The 22,345-nt window shown below is 46.6% G+C and overlaps 1 protein-coding gene and 1 long non-coding RNA gene across 2 annotated transcripts in view; one reads left to right on the top strand and one right to left on the bottom strand.

Annotated features, from left to right (window-relative positions):
• The window catches only part of PRR11 (proline rich 11), a 276,060-nt gene that overhangs the window by 47,199 nt on the left and 206,516 nt on the right, over nt 1-22,345 (bottom strand). The gene's annotated exons all lie outside the window — the stretch shown is intronic.
• On the top strand, nt 6,198-18,431 carry LOC309649796. Its single transcript, XR_014257303.1, has 2 exons — nt 6,198-10,263; nt 13,126-18,431. It is a non-coding gene; the product is annotated as an uncharacterized lncRNA (long non-coding RNA).

Genomic DNA, 22,345 nt, shown 5'->3' with positions numbered 1-22,345 from the left:
ACCATTAAGAAATGTGTTATTGGGACTTCCCTGGTGGCACAGTGGTTAAGAATCCACTTGCCAATGCAGGGGACACGGGTTCGATCCCTGGTCAGGGAAGATCCCACATGCAGTGGAGCAACTAAGCCCGTGCCACAACTACTGAGCCTGCGCTCTAAAGCCCACAAGCCACAACTACTGAGCCCACACGCCACAACTACTGAAGCCCGTGCACCTAGAGCCCGTGCTCCGCAACAAGAGAAGCCACCGCAGTGAGAAGCCTGTGCACCGCAACGAAGAGTAGCTCCCACTTGCCACAACTAGAGAAAACCCGCGGGCAGCAATGAAGACACAACGCAGACAAAAATAAAAAGTAAAATTAAAAAAAAAAAAGGAATGTGTTATTAATGCCATGTGGGCTGCCCTAGGACACATATTTTGAGAGCGTGCAGAAGGATGATTACAGTTTAGAGGGGTCAGCCTGGGCAGTATTCCCACAAGCAGTGAAATTTTGATAAGTATGTATGAATGGAGAGGAAAAGGCCTTTCTTTTGGACAGATCGGGGCAAATTGTAAACTCTAGGCAGTGGCCTATAGATGCTTTATTATCTTATGCCTGTCTCCGGACTCTCACTGGATCCTTCCAGCATGTCACAGGTTGCTGTGGCTGCACACACATATAATCTCATCTCATGTTACGTATTTTGGTTTAATCAATGGTTTTCATGGGAATTCTTCAAATGTTCTCACCAATATGCAAACTTTCTTTCCTTTGGATTCAAAAAGGCAGGAGATCCTCACCCCTTTCTTGGGTAGTTGGCTGTGATTTCTAGCTCTTCTTTTATAACTGTGTAAAAGGAAATTCCTTACATGTGCACTCTCCCAAATTGCTAGAGCCTTTCTGACGTGGTGCAAATCTTCTCTGTAAAGCTCTTAATCAGATCTCATAAACGATTAGCCCAAATATGTTTACAGTTTCTAGGTAAAGTTAATCATCCTTGAAGGCCAGGAATTAACATGAAAATGGAAGACTTAGTGGTTCCCCTGTCTTTACGTCTAGATTTAGTTTGCAAAGCAAAAGTGATTGCATAGAAGATGAAATCCAGAGTTTCAGTGTTCATTTTCCAAATGAGCTGGTGTGATTGTAACCCTCTCCTCTTCACAGGCATATGGGATAAACCAGAGCTGTTCCAGGGATGAAACAGTGGGGATGAAATGGAGGGTTATGAGAACATCCCCACTGGATGCCTGTGGGAAAGCATGCAAGGAGCACCTGCCCCCCTCGCCCTTTCCCCCACCCCAGTCCCCAGCTTCCTGAAGTGGCACAAGTAAACTGGAGACTCCAGAAGAGAAATATGATCATGGTGAGGAGCTAATACGCTTTAAATAATTCTTTAGAATAGTTCCACCGTAAGCTCAAGGACTCTTCCTCTTATCTGAGCCCTGGTATGGGTCACTGAAATCAGGATGGAGCCCTGAGTCTGACCGGGTGGGCATCTACCCCTTGGCTTCAGGGCTGCAAGTTCCTCTGCCCAGCAACACTCTGGCAGGGAAGACCCAGATTGCCCAGGAGCGCTGACTGTTCATCTCTGTCAGAGCCTATCATCAAGGAACTTGTCACCAGCTGCCCAGCACACCCAGGGGAAAAAATGGTTCCTATAGTCACAGAGATAATTTGGGTTGATAGGAATAGCATCAGGGAAGAGAATGGCTTCACCAAATCAATACTTGAGCTTTACAAATTAATGCCTTGGCTCTGACTCTCAGTTTGTATTCAGGAGGCCATTGCTCCCAGACAGAGACGCTAAATGGAACAGACATTTCGCTCCAAACAAACAACAGCAAATTCCCTTTTCTTAATGAGGAGTCAAATAGAGACTTGACATATTAAAGAAAATTCATTTAGAACATCCATTAACTGTGAATTTTATAATGTTCCTTGTGGTATGCTTCTAGAAAATAATGTGGATAAGCTGCAAAAGGAGAGCTGCCTGCCTGGCATGAATGCCTGGTTATAAGAATGAATCTTTCTACATCCATGTTCATAGCAGCATTATTCACAATAGCTAAAAAAATGGGAAAAACCCAAATGTCCACCGATGGATAAATGATAAATAAAATATGGTATATACATATAATGGAATATTATTTAGCCTTAAAAAGGAAGGAAATTCTGATACAAGCTACAGCATAGATGAACCTTGAAGACATTATGCTAAGTGAAAAAACCAATCACAAAAGCACAAATACTGTATGATTCCACTCATATGAAGTACCTAGAATAGTCTACCTCATAGACACAGAAAGCAGAAAGGTGGTTGCCAAGGGACATGAGGTGGGGGAAAGGGGAGTTATTGTTTAGTGGGTACAGAGTTTCAGCTTGGGAAGACAGATGGAGATAGATGGGGGTGATGGTTGCATAACAATGTGAATGTACTTATTGCTACTGAATTGTACACTTAAAAACTGTTAAAACGGTAAATTTATGTTATGTTTATTTTGTCACAATGGCGCGAAAAGATGAATCTTTCACCCATCAGCCAGAGGGCAAGCCCTTCATTTAAAGGGATCTCAACCTCATTGACTCCAAGGAGATTTCTTGGAAATGTTTAGTGGAGTACAAACAGTTTAACCCCTGATTGAGTTTACTTTTGGACATAAATCATAATCATAGGGGTTGACAAACTGATTACATGTCACTTAGCCCTGCAAAAAACCTTAAGATTGCAACATTGTGACAAGTTCTACCAGCTAAGTAGTTTTCCTACCTTGTAAATCAGGACTTTTCAAACTTGAATGTACCTGGGAATCACCAGGGCATCTTGTTTTCTTTTTGTTTGTTTTTTTAATATTTATTTATTTAATTATTTGGCTGCACTGGGTCTTAGTTGTGGCTTGCGGGATCTTCACGGCGGCTCACGGGCTTCTCTCCAGTTGTGGCGCTTGCGCTCTGGAGCTCACGGGCTTAGTAGCTGCCCCGTGGCATGTGGGATCTTAGTTCCCCAACCAGGGATCGAACCTGCGTCCCCTGCATTGGAAGGCGGATACTTGACCACTGGGCCACCAGGCAAGTCCCCGGGGCATCTTGTTAATAATGCAGATTCTCATTCAGGTTTGGGGTGGTGCTTGAGATTCTATTTCTCTAACCAGCTCCCTGGTGATGCTGATTCCGCCCGACCGGGGACCTCGTTTTAAGCAGCAAGAGTGTAGACCTCTCTTCAGTTAAGTTTCCTGTCCACACCTTGGAGGTAACAGTACCTTTATTAAAACCGAACACATCTCCAGATTTGACTGGAAGGAAAGTCTCTAGGTGATATGAATTATTTCTGTGATCCTCTCACTCTGTTTGCCAACAAAGGTCAGGACTCAGGGGTCTATAACTCCTTTTTCTCTAGCCCAAGCATGGACAAATCATAAATAATTCCCTTATTCTTTAGGTATAGGCCAGATCAGCTGCAATTTCCAAAAGCATGCTTGTGGGAAGGAGGGAAGGAAGGAAGAGGGGGAGGAAGGGAGAAAGGGAGAAAAGGAGGGAGGGAGGAGGAAAAGAAGAAAAAGGAAGGGAAGAGGGGAAAGAGGGAGAGAGGAAGAGAAAGAGACAGGGAGAGAGAATGGGAAATAAGAAAAATGTCAAAAGCAAAAGACTTACTTTGAAGTCCTCTATAAGAATCCTTCAGTGGCTCTGTTGCTTTCAGGCTAAAAGTTCAGACTCCACAGAAGGGCTTCTAGGGGCCTAATAAAGTCCTTGCCGACATCTCCCAGCTCATCTCTTGCCATTCCCCTCCATGTAGTCTATGTTCAGCCATAATGAATTCTGTTCTTCCTTGCCTTTACAGTTGCTCTCCCCTTGACCTGCAACCTGACTTCCTCCTTGTATCACATGGCCCAGGTGTTGTCTCTTCTGGAAAAACTTCTCTAACCATGTCACCACCCTCACTTCCTACCCTCTGTGTTCAGTTGTCCTTCTCTGTCTTTAATTGCATACGGTGCTTACCTCTATCATAGCACTTCACAGTATATTTGAACTGTATTCCCTTCTCTATATCCCCCTACCCACCTCTACTGGACTGACTATGAGCTCTCTGAGGGATGGGAAGATGTCTTTTGTCCCTAGCACAGCATCTAGAACATGTGAAGTGCTCAATGTTGGAAGAATGAGTAAATGCAAAAGAACTGTTAACATTGTATGACATTTTTAAAATTAGTTAATTAATTTATTATTTTTGGCTGCATTGGGTCTTCATTGCTGTGCGCGGGCTTTCTCTAGTTGCATCGGGGCTACTCTTCGTTGCGGTGCGCAGGCTTATTGCAGTAGCTTCCCTTGTTGCGGAGCACGGGCTCTCCAGTTCCTCCCCACAATAACCCTTCCTTCAGACCGCTGCCAGAATGTCTTTCTAAAGCCCAAACCTAATATTGTCCTTCCTTTACTTAAAGTCCTTCAACAAATCCCTTTTATCTGTAAAATAAAGTCCAAAGCCCATAGCGAGATCTATGCATGAAGCTCTGGCGACTTACCTCTTACCCCACCTACCTTTCCAACCTCCTCTTCTGACACTCTCCCTACATACCTCAAGATCCCTCCATACCAAACTATTTCCCATTTCCTCACACACCATGCTGGCTCCTCCTTCAGAGACTTTCCAGATAATCTGGAATTTCAGCCTAGAAAACTCCTGTTATCTTCAAGATCAAATGTAACCTCCTTTGTAAAGACTTCACCTCCAAGCACTCAGTGCATGCTTCTGTTATGGTACCTCTCATGTTATAGTTATTTTTTTATATGCCTCCTCCCCTCCTGGACTGAGTCCCTGGAATGTAGGGACCACATCTCACTCTGTTTCGTACACTGGCCTTTGACACTGTACTTGGTGCATAGCAAGCCTGCCTTAAATGTTCAATGAGAGACTGACCGAATAACTGAATGAATAAATAACTGACTGTGATACGAGTCAGAATAAGAACGATAAGAAAGGTGCAAATAAACTGTTGCTGTTGGGTGTTCAAAGGACTGAGACTGTAATTGATTGCGATCTTTCAATGTAACCCTATATATTTGTTTATGTCTTAAAACAAGATTCACTTAAATCCAGCCATGGCCCACTCCTTCTCCAACTTTCACCCCCAAATGAAACTAGTTTTACATTCTGTCTCTGGTATAATAGTAGATCTTTAGATCATTTTAGCTTTGCATATAGTAATCTGGTTTCTTATGATAATTTACCTATTTGAAAATGGAGATTCCTTCTTTCTTCCAAAAAGGATTTAAGTGGCAGCCTCATAACTGATTATGTGTTCTTACAGTAGCTTCTTGTATAGAAAGTACCCAAAAAATGTTCATTGAATGAGGAAGTAAAGGATTGCTTAGGCCCCAGTGATACTCTTGAGTTGCTTGGCAAGTACTGAGACCTCTTGAGAAGTAGCTGGGTACTTAGCTGGAGCACTCTTCCTACCCTGCAGGTTTGATGTCATTTCTGTCTGTTTTCAACTCATTTGGGTTATATATTGTTTCACACAGATCTTTTGAACTTAGTACACTGAAGTCCTGTGGCTCCTATAGTGCTAATCTGCTCCAGTGTGGTTAATGTTTAACCCCTAAACCGCTGGCCGAATGTCCATAAATCTGAAAGAATAACAAGCAGAGGCCAACAGATAGCTTGGGTTTATTTAGTGACAGGTGCTTTGTGGCTATCACCTCAGTCCTCTCAGGCACCTTATTCTCCTTTCCATAAAGAAAAAGGGGACCACAAAGCAGGAGAATCCAACTGGAGGGCAGTTCCTAAGGGGCCAAATCAAGGAGCAAAGTCTATTAACCTCCATGACTTAAGGGGCCTGTTGTGTAATGGGGCCCTGCACAGAATTCAGAATCCAGATCTCTGATTCGTAGGCCTGTGCTTGACTCACCAGGTAATAACGGGATATCTGTGTTTTCTGCAAGCTGAATTGTTCCCCCCGAGCAGAATCATTTTATGTATTTTCTTTTCCTTCTACAATATTTTGGACAGTTATTGGTTGCTGCCCCTTCTCTCTTCCTAATAGGTCCCCAAATTTTTCTTCCTTCCTTCCCTCCTTCCTTCCTTCCTTTTTTTTTTCCCCCCCCTTTTCTTTTCACACCCACGGGAAGGGGGAAGGGAGGACACAAAGCCTGAAGCACGGGCTTCCCTGGTGGCACAGTGGTTAAGAATCCGCCTGCCAATGCAGGAGACACGGGTTCGAGCCCTGGTCCCTGGAAGATCCCACATGCCGCGGAGCAACTAAGCTGGTGCAGCACAACTACTGAAGCCTGCGCGCTTAGAGCCCGTGCTCCCAACAAGAGAAGCCACCGCAGTGAGAAGCCTGCGCACCGCAACGAAGACTAGCAACCAGAGAAAAGCCCGCGTGCAGCAACAAAGACCCAAAAATAAAACATAAATAAAATTTAAAAAAGAAAAAAAGCCTCGAGCACTCCCTGGGGCCATTCCCTCCCACGCTGCCTCGAGGAAGGCCCTTGGGCCCATCCCATTCCTAAGCGGGCCCTCCCAACCCTCCGGCGGCCCCAGGGGCTCCTGAGACCCCCCTCCGAGAGCCCCCACAGCCCAGCCTGAGCCCCACCACCGACGGCGGAGGGCGCTCTGCTCGCAGCTGCCTGGACGCCCGCTGTCTCCCCGCGCCCGCAGCTCTTCGCCCCCTGTGCCCGGCCGCACTGAGGGTAGGGTCCACGAATTTCTGAGTCATGTGGGATGGGCCCCACTGGGTTTAAGCCCATCAGTGCATCCCATCACACTGAGCCCGGTCGTTGCTTTAAGGATGGCCTGTGACCTAGAATGGTCTCGTCAGAGTGGACCTCAGAGGTGTGCAGGGGATGCTGGGACTTGAGCTCTTCTCAGGCCAGTTGGTAAATGACGTATCCTATTTCCGCTGCAGCCATAGGTGGAAAGGTTGAAGCCGCCAGGAGAGGGGAGGGGTTCCGTCATGCGGCAGCAAAAGAACGAATCCTGCCCAGGGGAAGCAGAGCCAAGCAATGGAGCCCTGTTGTTTCGTTCCTGGATCAAATTGTGCCTGGATCCCCAGTGAGCCAATAAATTTTCTTTGTTGCTTAAGCTTGTTTGAAGTTGTTTTATTTCACTTGGAACATTAAATTTCTAATTGATACACCCTAGTTACATTATAAACGGTGTGACAACAGAGAGGGTCCATCTTGATCACCCTTGGCACGTAGTAGACGTTCAATAAACACATTTTGAGTGGACGCATTTCAGCTGGAAGAAACACCCCATTAACTCCCCTGTACTCATCTGACAGCTAAGGAACCTGGTGATCTGTACGAAAGCAGTGATGTGGATCTAGACACCAGGATCTCAACCCAACACAAGGCTTTTTCTAACTACCAGGAAGCCTCCCAGTAAATGTTGGGGGCTTCGAGGAGGCCCCAAGGTAGCAATCACCCCCTTTTCTCTGCAAGTTTTTGAACTAAATCAGAGGTAAGATAACAGTAAGCTAGATGAGGACCAAAAATGCCCTTTGTAACTAATAAACCTGATATTTAGAGACTGTGGCTTATATTGTCAGGTACATGAGCTTCCCAATACTCAAACTCAGCGTTAGACAGACCTGGCCACTCAGTGACACGCAGCTGGGCCAAAATGGGCCACCCCCTCCCACCCTGCAGGAGCAGTGTGGGCTCCCAAGAGGAAAGGAAGAGGCGATGTTAAAAAGGCACAGATTCTCCTTCGAAACTCAACAGTCCTATTAAACCACTCCTCCTTCCCAGGGAAGAATGAGGGGGTGCAGAGCAATCGGGAGTGTCCTGCTAATCTGGGCTTCTTTCACCAGGAAGAAAACAGCAAGAGTGGAAAGACGACGTCTCTCTAGCACAAGTCAAGTGTGGTTTGGTCAGGTCAGTTGATTCTGCTTTCTTTTCAATCAAAATGGGTTCTTTTTCAAAGTGATGAAATATGTTTGCTGTCTAAAATATCATTCTCCATGGAATTACCTCACCCACCACAGTAATATCAAGCTCCCAAAGGAGTTAAAGATCTTCATTTAAAATCATGCAAAGTTCAAAGGAAGAACCAAGAATTCATGATAAAAGTACACAATCGAGGGCACTAGATGGCAATCATCCTTGTGTTCGCACACCATGCCCATCAAAGGCGTTTCAAGAGCACTGAAATCTCACACACTTCCCACGCCGACTGTCAGTTTCTTTCTCGCTGATCTCAGAGCCACACGGTGCCTATTAGTCACCAGAGAGCAGAGCCAAAGTTTAACTCCTTGGTGGCGTAGGGGAAACGGCACTTCACACTGGATTCCAGGAATCTAGGGAAATATTTGACAGGAAGCCTGTTACAGTGTTCCCAACTTGCCCAATGTCAAGGCTGGAGCTGGAAGCATTTTTCGAAACAAATGGTCAGTTTAGCAATATGACTGTCTGCGCATGCTTTTCGTTTTATTCACCAGGGCACTTCTTCCTGCTCCAGGTTTTTTTGTTTGTTTCTTAAGGTAAACATTTACCATTCAGGCTTCAAGAGGCATTCCAAAAAACCCATTGTTTGTAAATTTGAAGTTTGGTGGACAAAAAAATTACCGCATCAACTGGACAACAATAATCCCCCAAATTAGCCAATAATACATGTAAAATTCAGCGGGTTTTACTGCAAGCGGTGGTGTTGGCTGTTCAATGTGACTGAGCACAGTTAGGGCCAGGATGCCCTGAACCCAGCATGGATCTCTTCTGGTCTGGCTGCTAAGACTAAGCTTTGATCTCATCCTGAGAAGCTCTCTGGCAGACTTCTTGCTGGAGGTCAGGAAGCAGGTTTCATTGGCCAGTCCTCGAGAGAACCCAAGCTAACAGTGGAAACCCAGATTGAAACAATATGTTCCCATCCTCTCTTCTCAAATGCAAAGCTGTTTTCTCATCTATTACCTGCCCCTATTTTTACCATGAGACGCTCTCCAATGTCACTTTAGCTATCGATAATTGCCAGTGAGTTTTGCAACTAACAGCAGCCCAGAATCAATTTCAAGGAGTTACATAGAAACCATTTCCAAAAAAGCACATTTGGGGATTACTCACTGCTTGCCTTTCCTCAATCCTTTTCTTACCCCACACATCATCTGCTGGAAGAACCTGAAACTTGAACCATGTGCCTAAATGCCCAGTTCTGAGTGTGTGGTAGATCTTTGAGAAATTCTCTGATTGATGTGTACCTAAGGAAAGGAATGGGCAGTTCCATAAGGAGTTGCTGTGTAATTCATAACAAAGAGCTGACTCATAACTCCTTTCTAATTTCAGACCAAAGCCCTCAGGGAAAGATTTGGGTACAAAACTTGGCCTCAGAGAAAAGCCACTGAAGTTTATTTGTTCCCCCGAAGAAAAGCAATAGAGAATTGCCAGCTGTGATGGGCACATCTCAGTCTTTGCTGGTTTATCTTGCATCAGCCATACAACGATGGTCCTCTGTGAAGCCGAACTTCCCACCCACCTCAGCCAAGCCACGTGGCGACATAACCCAAGGCTGTGGTGAGTTTCTGAGCTTCTGCTCACACGTGGCATGGAGGGAGCCAGCCCTCTCACCAATGCCCTCTAAATGACACTTCCAACACTGAAGACTGCGGGGCCTCCAATCACTTGAAAACCGGGAGGCGGATATTTATAGAGACATTCTGTCATCTGGGCAGCCTCGAGTGGATTTTTTTTTTTTTTTCTATCTTTCTTCAGCTCCTGATCTGGTGGGTTTGGGGCAAGAAAGCCTCCAAGGGCAGCAACCTCGGAGGAAGTGCTTGCTAATGCAAGAGGTGGGGCAAGGGGGCAGCCAGGGGGAGCCTGGAGCTGCTCAGGCTCCTGGAACCCTCAGCAGCTCAGGCCAAGACTTCCCCTCCTGATTCCGCATCAAGCTTCTTTAAATCAGCCTCAGCCGAGCAGCTGTCACGGGGCCTGGTGTTTACAGCCGAGCCCGAGACAACAGAACCACGGAGATGCCGCCCCTGTTTCTATACTGACCCAGTGGTCAAGGAATCATCCCCTGGGCCCGAGGACAACCTTTGTTGTTTCCTCTCTGCAAAACACCAGAATGCCTTTGCCTCGAAGAGGTCGACTCTGTTGTCAGCTGTGGGAAAAAACAGCCAGAGTTGCTATTTACACCCTGAACTGCAAGCTGGGTAAAAATAGCACTAGCAGCTTGGTCCAGCTTCAAACCCCGCTGCAGAAAGAGATTATTTCTGGAAGAGAAGATTTTCCTCCCCACCCACAGATCTGAAAATGGTCACCTCCCTGGAGGAGAAGAGGAGAGGCAACCCCACGCAAAGGTGAAATATACCCACTTCTCCACCCCCCCCTGCCAAGGACAGTGCACCAAGAGCCAGACTAGAAATGCCCTCCCCTGACAGCCAGGTCAGGCCCCAGCACAGACCCGCAGGTGACCTAGTTCAAGGTACAGTGGGAATTAATTAACTTTGACTACAGTGAGACGAGGCGCTCTCTGAACTTAGAGGCTGCCATCATCCTGTTGACTGTTATTGCTGGTAGGCTACTTGTTTGCCTTTCCAAAAAAGGAAGAAAAAAGAATTGACCAAAAGAGTACATAAGACCCCAAAACAAGAGCCTAGATGATCTACTGCCTGAGGGCTTGGAAACTACCAAGCTTGGTCTGGTCCCACCTCTGTATTTGGGGTGCCCTGACTGCTGGGGGCTGAAACTCTTCCCTCATGTAAGTGCTAGAGTTTAGGACCTGGTGTTTGGGATCCCGGAATTTCTTTCAGGTTCAGGAAGTGGCCCATATGACAATCAGTGGAAGGAAAGTCACTCCTTTCTTTTCTATGAAAAGGTATTTTATAGATACATATAACTGTGTAGATTATGACGCCTTTGTAACTTTAAAGAGATATACACATATGGATAGTTCCTAGGATACGTGAAAAACATCAGAGAAAAATACCAGATCAATGGTGTCATTCAATTGTCCTATAATCTGAAAGTGCCCAGGCCACCCAGAGCTGAGCCCAATAGGTGCTTAATAAATATATTTAGGAAGGAAGGGGAAAAAAGTCTCCCACATCCTATCTGCATCTGAACCTCCTTCTTCAGAGATCCAGGAACCAAAATGAATCTTCTACTTTGAGGAAACATACCTAAGCATGCCTAACCAACTAAAGGAAAGGTGAGAAGATTATAACATATCACTCCCCCACTTCTCAGCACCTCCCAGCAACACACATACAGACCTTTACCACCTTGAGCTCAGCATGAGTACTGGAGTAGCAACAGAGGGGAGACAGCTGGGTCAAGGTAGAAGAAGCAGAAAAGATAGGGATGTGCTTTGGGCACAAGAGCAGGAAGCCTGGCTTTTCCTCTGGCCTCAGACAGACCTAGTTTTTAGTACGATCTTTGTCACCTACTGTGTGACCAAGTCACTTTACCTTTGTGAATCTCACTTTTTTCCCCTTAGAAGAGGGGTAATAATCCCCCCCTGTGGGGGCTGGTACAGACTAAATGTAGCAACATATGCAGAACATGTGTTCTTTCAGTGCCTGGTACAGAGTAAGGGATACGCTGAACCCAGCATCCAGGAGCAGTTCTATTTTTCCTGTGGCATGCCATGGCCAGATTTTGGAATCTATCCTGCTTCCAGCTGCCAGAGGATGGCAAGTCTACCAAATGGCTAAAGTCTTAACTCCCTGAAGAAGGCATTACATCAACAGAAATTACTGAAAACCTTCTCCCACATTATCAGGCCCTTCTGCACCATGCCCTTCATCCTCCCCTTGCACCTTTCTGTAACGCCCACTTCCCCAAGCCTTATCAAGAAGCCAGAAATAGAATCTCCCTGCTCTGACGTCTCTGCCAATGGGAAGGTCTGGCCAGCCAAGGGCTGGGTCAGCACTGGCTTCTCAGTTGAGAGAGACCACAGAAATGTAGCTCCAGCACCTTTCCGAGACGCACTGACTGATGACATCGTGAGGGAAGCGTGGCTGCTCTGCTGGGTCGTAGCTATTTATTTGTTCTCAGGTCTCTGAGACGCCCCAAGGACCTGGGAAAGACAGCCGTATATCCCTTTGATCAGGGCTGCTTCAGGTTTCTGTTTCCAAAGTTGAGAAATCCAGACAGAAATCCAGTTCCTCTGGCCCAGGAACGAAAAGAGCTCAGGTCTCTCTCTCTCGCTGACCTCTGGCCAAGGATTGTAGGCCAAGGTGGCCAGGTTCGCCCCTCCAGTCTAAGTCAGCTTCCTCCTGAGTCAGCTTTCTTCACCTCCCTATTAATAGCCACTGCTTTGGCTGGCTCCTTTCACAGTATGATTACAGTTTAATCATACATCTCAAATAAGGAAGCAGCAAACTTCCTGGAGCTGGGCTGCCGAGCGCTGGGAGAGCTCAGGCTCCATCCCAGAAGGCAGAGGCAGAGGCTTGTCTCCTGCAGAAGGATAGAGATCCAGGTGACTGGTCTCCGAGACAAGACACTGCTTTGGGGTCTCTGTCTTGCTGAGCTGCCTCTGGTTTAGGGCAGGAGACAATAATACAGGCTAACTTTCATTTTATTGGAGCTTTTATCCCCGCAGATATTCCTGGGCAGATATTCCTGGACTGAAAAAGTGTGGTTCTTATCCAATGATGCAGATCCTTCAGCTACCTTGGATGGAAGTTTGGGCCAAGTTAACATTAGTCCCTACCGAAGTCACCTTTTCTCTGACACTACAGTAGCAAGGTGGCCTACTTAGAGAGACTCGGGTTGTCTGGACGGGACAGGGTGCCGAGAGCAGATTGAACCCCAGCAAGAGAAAAATGCCCCCCTCCTACCCCTCCTCTGTCACTCCCCAGTAAAAGCAAAAAGCTAAACAATCTTTAGTGTTAGATTCATACTGATGAATAATGTATTTGGGTTACCCTGTAATTTGTTCCAGCATTCTTGTTCTTCATGGGTCCTGGATGGGAAGAACACACAAATTTAGGAGCCAGGCAACCTGAGTACAAATTCTGACTCGGTCTCTCAGCTGAGGGGCTTAGTAAATTTATTCTATTTTTCTGAACCTCCATCTTCTCATGTATATAAAAGAAATAATAATCTATCCTGAAATGGTTTTATACCAGTGAAGTGAGACAACTTTGGAAAATATGCTTAGTACAATGCCTGGAATATAGTAGGTGATCAATAAACAGTCTTAACTTTATTTCCAGAAAATAAAATGTGGGGCTCCCCTGGTGGCGCAGTGGTTGGGAATCCACCTGCCAATGCAGGGGATACGGGTTCAAGCCCTGGTCTGGGAAGATCCCACATGCCGTGAAGCAACTAAGCCCATGCATCACAACTGCTGAACCTGCGCTCTAGAGCACACAAGCCACAACTACTGAGCCTGCGTGCCACAACTACTGAAGCCCACGCGCCTAGAGCCCGTGCTCCGCAACGAGAGGCCACTGCAATGAGAAGTCCGCACACCGCAATGAAGAGTAGCCCCTGCTCGCCACAACTAGAGAAAAGCCCATGCACAGCAACGAAGACCCAATGCAGCCAAAAATAAGTAAATAAAATAAAATAATTTTTTTTTAATTAAAAGAAAATAAAATGTGAGGGCAAATCAAGGTCATCCAAGCCCCTCACACTAGTGGGAAAAAAATGGCCATCATCTCTAAATGTGCAGACCCACGACGGGAACCTCTCTGATATGAAAGCCCATAAGAACAAGCAGAACTTTGTTTCCCTTCCTTAGATTCCTACCATTTAGAAGGCCCAAAGAGAGGCCCAGTCTCGACTGTGACGCATCTTGCTGAGGCCATAGTGAGGAGTCTCCTGACTCCATTTATCTTCTCTCATGACACTTATCAGAGGTCTCACAGTTGACAAGTAAAGGATGGCACTGGGAAGAACGGGTAGGCACCGCGTAGGGTCTGTATGCTCAGCTACATTTCAAGGTCCCCCCTTAAAAGAACCAGGTCAATCAGGCCTCATGGGCGAACCCTGCTCTCAGGAAGGCCAAAGGAGAAACAAAACATCATGCCTGCCCCGTTTTTCAACCTGCTGAGAAATAATCTGACCCTCAAACACCTGCTTATAAGATGGCAAATAATGGTCCCCTTAACCCAGTACCAGCTGGCTTCCCTCAGCTACTACTTCCAGCCTAGGAGGGTGACAGACTTTGTTCTTGCAGCAGCCTGCTTCCTTCTCGCTTGCCAACAGCCGGCATGTATCTGATGGGAGCTGGCGGGAGCTCCTGGCAGCACAAAGTGGGGCAAGCCCCAGCATGACCTGCCCCCCGCTGGGCACTGAGTGGGGGCTGGCGTGGGGAGGAGAGACCAGGGCTGAGTTGACTTAGGCTCGTTTCCATAAAAGCAGCCCCCAATCCCCTGCACCTCAGTAGGCAAAGGGGTAGGACTTCCTCAGACACCTCTTGGGGAGTGGTCCTGACTTCCCCTTTGGACCTATCCTTGGTATTAACCTAACATGATTTTACTCATCCGCAGATGTTGAGGGGAATGAACACACTGTAATTTATTTCCATGCCACAGAGACCACCTGTCTGAGGATCGGCCACCCAGACACCGTTCACTCCTTCGCTCATGCAACAAACAGTTTTTGAACATTGCCCTCCCACCAGCCCCGTTCTGGGTTCTGAACACACATTGGTGAATAAAAAACGATGGTCTTTGCCCTAGGGGAAGAATCAGACACAGAATGTGAACATTAGTAAGTATGTAATTCCAATTGTGAGAAATGGTGGTAAGAGAAGCGCTCGGATGCAGTAATAGAGAATGATAGTGGGGGGAGTTCCCAGGCGGTCCAGTGGTTAGGACTCCAGGCTTTCACTGCCAAGGGCCCAGGTTCAATCCCTGGTCAGGGAACTAAGATCCCACAAGCTGCTCAGCTCGGCAAAAAAAAAAAAAAGAGAGAATGATGGTGGGGGTGAGGGGTGTCTTATTTAGAGAAGAAGGTCAAGGGAGGCCACTCTGAGGAGGTGACATTTAAAAACTTGATGGGATTTCGGTGGCAATTGTCTATGAAGTTCCCCCCTCACTGCTCAGCTAATTCCCTTCTCTCCTAATGAAAGACTATAAGAAGAACAAAACGGTACCTCAGCCAGGGATGCAGTGAAGAACATCCTGGGAGAAGGAAGGGGACTACAAAAGAAGTAGATACTGTGGGCATATCTACTTCTCTTCCCTCTCCTGCACCCCAGCACCCATTTGTCCTCTGTCCAGGGCCTTCCTGGCACACATGTGTCCCTACAAACCCTTCCTTGTTCCTCTCACCTGGCAGGTTCTCATTACGGTGAGGACATTGCCCACCACCGGCACAGCCCAGAGGAGCCCAGGCTCACTGTCTTTGAAAACAGTTTTCTCCAAGGTCCCCACAGGATTCTGTCCTTGAATCTCCAGAAGCCAAATAGCTCTGATCTGCAGTAGATAAAACTCATCATTCCTGCTGGGCCAGCAGGCTAATTACAGAGTCTTCTTTCTCCAACTCTTTATCTCAGGATTGTTTTCCTGAATTAGTATCAGCTAGGTTGACATCAGTGCCATCTACCACCTACATTAAGGAGTTGGCCCTCTAGACCAGCAGTCCCCAACCTCTCTGGCACCAGGGACCGGTTTCGTAGAAGACAATTTTTTCACGGACGGAGCGGGGGCGATGGTTCAGGCAGTAATGTGAGCGATGGGGAGAGATGGGGATCGATGGGGAGCAGGTGAATCTTTGCTTGCTGGCACGCCACTCACCTCCTGCTGTGCGGCCTGGTTCCTAACAGGCTGCAGACCCTTACTGGTCTGCAGCCCGGGGGTTGGGGACCCCTGCTCTAGACTGTTGGGGAACCAGCCCAGATATCAGAGCCAGACAGACGTGGATTTGAATCCCAGCTCCCCACTTTTTTTTTTTAAATATATATATATTTTTATATTTATTTTGTCTGCCCCAGGTCTTAGTTGCAGCACACGGGATATTCCTTGCAGCATGTGGGATCTTTTAGTTGCAGCATGTGGACTCTTAGTTGCAGCATGTGGGCTTCTTAGTTGCGGCATGCATGCGGGATCCAGTCCCCTGACCAGGGATCGAACCCAGGCCCCCTGCCTTGGGAGCACGGAGTCTTACCCACTGGACCAGGGAAGCCCCCCAGCTCCCCACTTTAACCAGCTCTGTGACCTTGGGCAAGTCAGGAGCCTTCTCTGGGCCTCAGGTTCCTTACATGCAAGACGAGGCGGGGGAAATTGCTTACTCTGCAGACTGGATGTAAGAATTGGCCAAGAGGGAGGCAAGGTGGATGAAATGTAGTAGTGCACTACAAATGGGAGCCTTTGTTATGATATCAGCTATAAAATAACCTCAGTAGAGTTTTGGCAATGCCTCTTTTAAGAAGGTGATCCATTGCTCTTTCAAGAATGGTGGCCAGGTCTCCATTTCACCAACCATTTGGCCACAGCAGCTCTTTAATATGAGTACTGATGAGAACCAGGTGAAAGGAGGACACTTCAGGACACAGTAAAAGGCATGGATCCCAGAAGCTCGGATTGGAAGGAATCCTGAGAAAATTCTAGTCCAAGTTCTTGCTATCAGGCAGGACTGAATTTCAGTTTGAGACAGATGGAAGTCTTTTCCAGTACATAGTTGAGCAGGCATCACCACGCTGCCCCAGCCATACTGTTCTTGTGATCACACAGACTTTACTATTCACTCAGTCCTTCAATCATTAATTCAGAAAATATTTATGGAGCAGTAACTATGTGCCGAGTACTATTCAAGGCACATGGATATGGAGGCAAGAAGACAAAGCCCTGTCCCTCATGGAGACCAGTTATATGTAGAGGTTTTTAAAAGAGGGAGGGAGAAAGAGGAAGGAAGGAAGGAGGGAAGGGCAGGAGGGAGAAAGAGACAGAGAAAAAAAGAGAAGTGATATCAAGAAAATAAAACAAGGTAAGAGGATAGAGTGATGGGGGTGGGGGTAATGAGGTGCAGTGGTCAGAGACGCCCCTTTGAGGAGATGCCATCTGAGCAGAGACCTGGGGGGTGAGGAGGAGGCAGGCATAGGCGGATGGGAAGAGCTTCATGCTTCAAGGCACAGAATGATTGTCCATGTGGCTGTGGTAGTGCGACCGCAGGTATGAGAGCAAGTAGGGCCTTGAAGGTTGAATTTTATTCTAACTGCAGGGTTTTAAGCAGAGGACCAGCAACATCTGACTTATGCTTTGATTTTATTTTTTGGGGGGGCTGTGTCGGGTCTTCGTTGCCGCAGGCGGGCTTTCTCTAGCTGCGGCGAGCGGGGGCTACTCTTCTTTGCGGTGCGCGGGCTTCTCGTTGCAGTGGTTTCTCTTGTTGTGGAGCACAGGCTCTAGGTGCGCGGGCTTCAGTAGTTGTGGCACATGGGCTCAGTAGTTGTGGCTCGCGGGCTCTAGAGCGCAGGCTCAGTAGTTGTGGCGCACAGGCTTAGTCGCTCCGCGGCACGTGAGATCTTCCTGGACCAGGGCCCGAACCCGTGTCCCTTGCATTTGCAGGCAGATTCTTAAGCACTGAGCCACCAGGGAAGTCCCTGATTTAAGCTTTGAGAAGATTCCTGTGGCTATTCTTGGAAATGTGCTATAAGGTGCATGAATGAAAGTAAGGAGACCAGTTAAGGAGGTCGTTGCCATGAGTCCAGGCAAGAGGAGATGGTAAAAACTGGCCAGATTTGAGATATCTTTTGAGGGTACAGCTAACAGGACTTAGCTATGGGTTAGATATGGGGGCTGGGTGTGCGGGGAGGGGGAAGGGGGGTTGATAGAAAGAGAGGAACCAAAGATGAGTCCTAGATTTTGAAACTAATAAACTGGGAGAATAGTAGTACTGTTTAATGAGATGGGATTGTTTGGGAGAAATGACTAATTCCATGTCTTTCTCCTCTTCTAGACTATACATTCCATGAAGGCCGGGCCCCTAACTCTCTTGTTAACTGCTGTGTGCTCAGTGACTGGCACCATGTCTGGCCTGTAGAATAATAAAGGCAACCACATACCAATGACTGAGCATGTAGTCCATGCCCAGTGCTGTGCTTCATGCTTAATAGTCATTCTCATTTAATTCTCACAAGAGAAATGCGAGGAGACACTTGTTTGTATCCTCATTTTACAAACAAGGAGTTGGGTTCAGAGAGGTCACATGACAGCCTCAAGGTCTCATAGGTACTAAGTGGTAAAGTTTAATAGTGGTGTTTCTGGCTCCAAACTCTAGGCTCTTCACCAGTGTACCACACAGTCAAAGAGTCTGGGTGGGTATACGGATGGGTGGGTGGGTGGATGGATGGATCCAAGGATGGATGAATAGATGCATGGCTAGAAGGCAACACCACATGCTGAAAATCATTTATACCATAGTGTCTTTCTGAAAGTAAAAGAGATTCAAACTGGGAGGAGTAGATTCAGATCTACTCCTGAAAGGAAAAAAATAGAAGAGCCAAGCATAGATTCCCACTAAAGTTATTCCCAGGAATTCAGAGGAGATAGAATTCACTTGGGGGGTGGGGTGGGGGGCGTGGGAGACATAGAAAGTTCTAGAAAGCTTTGTTAAATTTAAAATAAAAACGTAGATATTTGAAGAAATTATCTTTTCAGGGAGCATTTCCTAGTACCTAGTACTTTTTTCAGTGATCTGGGATTACTTTAAGAGCATTAGGATCACATGAAATATTTTTGATATTTGAAAAATATCTTCTGAGAACAAAGGCAGAAAATCTTGCTATGAGTCAGGCAGCCCAGAACCTGGAGCTACTCAGGAGTGTCACTTATTACTTCCGTGGCTCAACAAGTACATCAAATCTTAGTTGTGGCCCATTAGGAACAGTTTCACAATGTTTTTTCAGTAGGTGCTCTATTAGATTACAACCTTCTCAGGGAGAGTAGCCTGCACCTAATTGACGTTGACAGTGACCCAGGTCAGGAAGCCGGGACCCAGCCTAGATTCCTCCCCTTCTCATACTAAAATGATGTATACAGAAAACTTGTTGAGCACTTACTGTGCCAGACACTGTTCTCGACGCATGGATCTCATCTGATGTTAGCCACAACCCTTTCCTGTAAGTACTATTGTGTCCTCATGTTACAGATGAGAAGAAGGAGGCAGATGGGTTTAAGTATTAATACCTTGGCCGAGTCACATTGCTATGAAGTGTATGCAACCAGTGCAGTCTGGAGCCACATGCAGTTAACCACTACATTACCTCATGGTGAAACAGTCCTCAACTCCAGGGATTCTGTCTTCTTAATCATACTCCTGTTGTCTCCTCCTCCCTGTCCCCAGGGGCACTGCCCCAGGTTAGGCATTTTATCTTTTCTCATCTTCGAAATTGCCCCATCATCCTAAATTATCTCCCTGCCCCCATGCCTCCTTCCATAACTGACCAAGTTGGAATTTGATACCCATCCTTTTTTTTTTTTTTTTTGGCCACACCATTTGACTTGCTGGATCTTAGTTCCCCAACTAGAGATTGAAACTGGGCCCACGGTAGTGAAAGCACAGAGTCCTAACCACTAGACCACCAGGGAATTCCCTTGATGCCCATCTGACTATGTCATGCTTCTGCTCAAAATCCTTTAATGGTTTCCTGTTGCCTGTGAGTTAAAGGCCCTTATAAGGCCCTTCACAGACCTGGTCCTGACCTCCTTGTGCAGCCTCATCTTCCTCTCCTGCTGTTTCCCTTGAACCCTGTGTTCCAGGCACACCAAACACCTGCTCTCAGGTATGAACACTATGCTTCCTTTTCCCCTCTGTGCAATACCCCACCCCATATGCACGAGCACCTGTGCACACATGTGTGCAGGCACACACACAAATACACACTTTGTCTATTGGGTGATTTCTCTCTATTCTTTGAGACTCAGCTGCTTTTCCTCACTCTCACAATCAGATGTAGGCTCCTCTTCCTTCTCCTTGGCATTGTGCCTTCATAGCTCTGATAAAAAATACATCATTTTTTTTGTTTTTTTTTAAAGAAATTCACGTTCTTTTATTTATTTATTTATGACTGTGTTGAGTCTTCGTTTCTGTGCTAGGGCTTTCTCTAGTTGCGGCAAGTGGGGACCACTCTTCATCGCGGTGCGCGGGCCTCTCACCATTGCGGCCTCTCTTGTTGCGGAGCACAGGCTCCAGACGCGCAGGCTCAGTAGTTGTGGCTCACGGGCCCAGTTGCTCCGTGACATGTGGGATCCTCCCAGACCAGGGCTCGAACCCGTGTCCCCTCCATTGGCAGGCAGATTCTCAACCACTGCGCCACCAGGGAAGCCCAAAATACATCATTTTTTACTGTAATTGTCTCTTTACAAACTGTTTCTCTTTAAGATTGTAAGGTCCATGAGGGCGGGAACCATAGTTATCTTGTTATTATTGTATGCCCAGCATCTGTACATGTTCATAAATCTTTGTTAAATGAATAAATGAATGACTTGTTGAAATGAATTGATTTTCGAAGTAGAATTCAAAATCTGGGAAATTTTGGTCCTCACATTTTCCCATTGTTAGACTTATCTACCTGTGGATTTTTGCTGCAATGGGGCTCTATTTGAGATAGAATTTAGTAGTTGTTAAGAATGAAGACTCACATCACCTGGTTTTAACATTTTTTTAAAAATATTTATTTATTTTGGCTGCACCGGGTCTTAACTGCAGCATGCCGGCAGGATCTAGCTCCCCGACCAGGGATTGAACCCGGGCCCCCTGCGTAGGGAGTGCGGAGTCTTACCCACTGGACCACCAGGGAAGTCCCTCACATTACCTGGTTTTAACTTGGCTCTACCATCTGCTATGGGCCCTTAGGTAAAAGTCACTCTCTCACTAAGCCTCAGTAAAACTGAGTTAATAATATCAGTAGGACCTATCATAGGGCTAATGAGAGGGCTAATAAAAAAAAGAACATGGGAATTCCCTGTCGGTCCAGTGGTTAGGACTCAGCGCTCTCACTGCCTGGGCCCCAGGTTCGATCCCTAGTCGGGGAAGTAAAATCCCATAAGCCGTGTGGCGTAGCCAAAAAAATAAAAGACCAGGGCTTCCCTGGTGGCGCAGTGGTCGAGAATCTGCCTGCCAATGCAGGGGACGCGGGTTCGAGCCCTAGTCTGGGAGGATCCCGCGTGCCGCGGAGCAGCTGGGCCCGTGAGCCACAATTGCTGAGCCTGCGCGTCTGGAGCCTGTGCTCCGCGGCGGGAGAGGCCGCGATAGTGAGAGCCCCGCGCACCGCGATGGAGAGTGGCCCCCGCTTGCCACAACTAGAGAAAGCCCTCGCACAGAAACGAAGACCCGGCACAGCCATAAATAAATAAAAATAAATAATAAATTGCCATATCTTTAAAAAAAATAAAATAAAATAAAATAAAAGACCATGTGGAGCGTTTGGTGGCTGGCACAGAGCAAGTGCTCAATACATATGAGCTATTATTAGTAGCTATTTTCCTGACAGCTTCGCTTGACCCCATTGTGTCACCATCACTTTTTGAACCAAATGTCTAGAGTCTGGTTCTCAAACATGAACGCTCAGTTTCAGCATGCTCTCCATTTGCCAAAGTATTGGGTCACCCTGGATACAGGGCCTTGGGGAGTATGGTTGCAGATGATGGCTGAAGCCAGGAGTAGCCTTCAGCTTGTAAGTCATGATTTATTACCTAGAAACCAAAAATAAGCCTTGCCAACCAGTCAGCAGATTACCTGAATTCTTCAAAATTCCCATCCCTCTGCCCCCTTGTTGTCCCTTGCATTTGGTAAAAGAGAGGTGATGGGTGTAAGCAGCTTTGGATACAGCAGCAATTTCTCCTTGGAGGAAAGGAAGTGGGACATAGACTGTCAGGGTAGGGTGTGGGGTGTTTTGTTCCTTTTGTTGGCTGCACAGAGGTGTACAAAGCAACCATGGATAAACAAAGCCCCTGGTGTGTGTCCCAAATACAGCTGGAAGGAACGCCTTCCTTTCGATTCTCATGCATAAGGAGAGGGTTATAGTCTTTATTTCAGACGTGAGTTTTCTGGATCTCGATTCAAACAGCCTCTTTCAGAGGCCATAATAGTCTCAATGGAGCCTGGAACTAAATGGCCGAGATATAAATTGCAAGATTATCCTGAAAATGTGTGTGCCAATGAAGTGAATGAGGAGTGACGAGGAAAAGAACAAGGTGAGTCCTCAAAAAAATTCAAAGACTCTTCATGTCAAATCACTTTCTAAAGAACTAAAAAATAACATAATTTTGGGTCAAGGGTGAGGTCTTCCTTTGAATGTGTAATCTTTTATAATCATTTTCCATGTGGCTATTTTAACAATGCCATTGTCCCACCCATCTTTCTGTGAGAGCTGGCATTTCTGGTTTAAAGGAGACTAAGGTGGAAAACAGGAGTTAACAAAAAGTGGTGGGTTTTATAATATATGCTGAGAGCAGAAGTGAATTTTTCCAAATGGATTAATCAGAA

The sequence above is a fragment of the Balaenoptera physalus genome, assembly GCF_965194825.1.
Source record: "Balaenoptera physalus genome assembly, chromosome: 20".
Classification (NCBI taxonomy): Eukaryota; Metazoa; Chordata; class Mammalia; order Artiodactyla; family Balaenopteridae; genus Balaenoptera; species Balaenoptera physalus.
The sequence above is the reverse complement of the archived record's forward strand: the minus strand, read 5'-3'. Positions and strand labels throughout refer to the sequence as shown.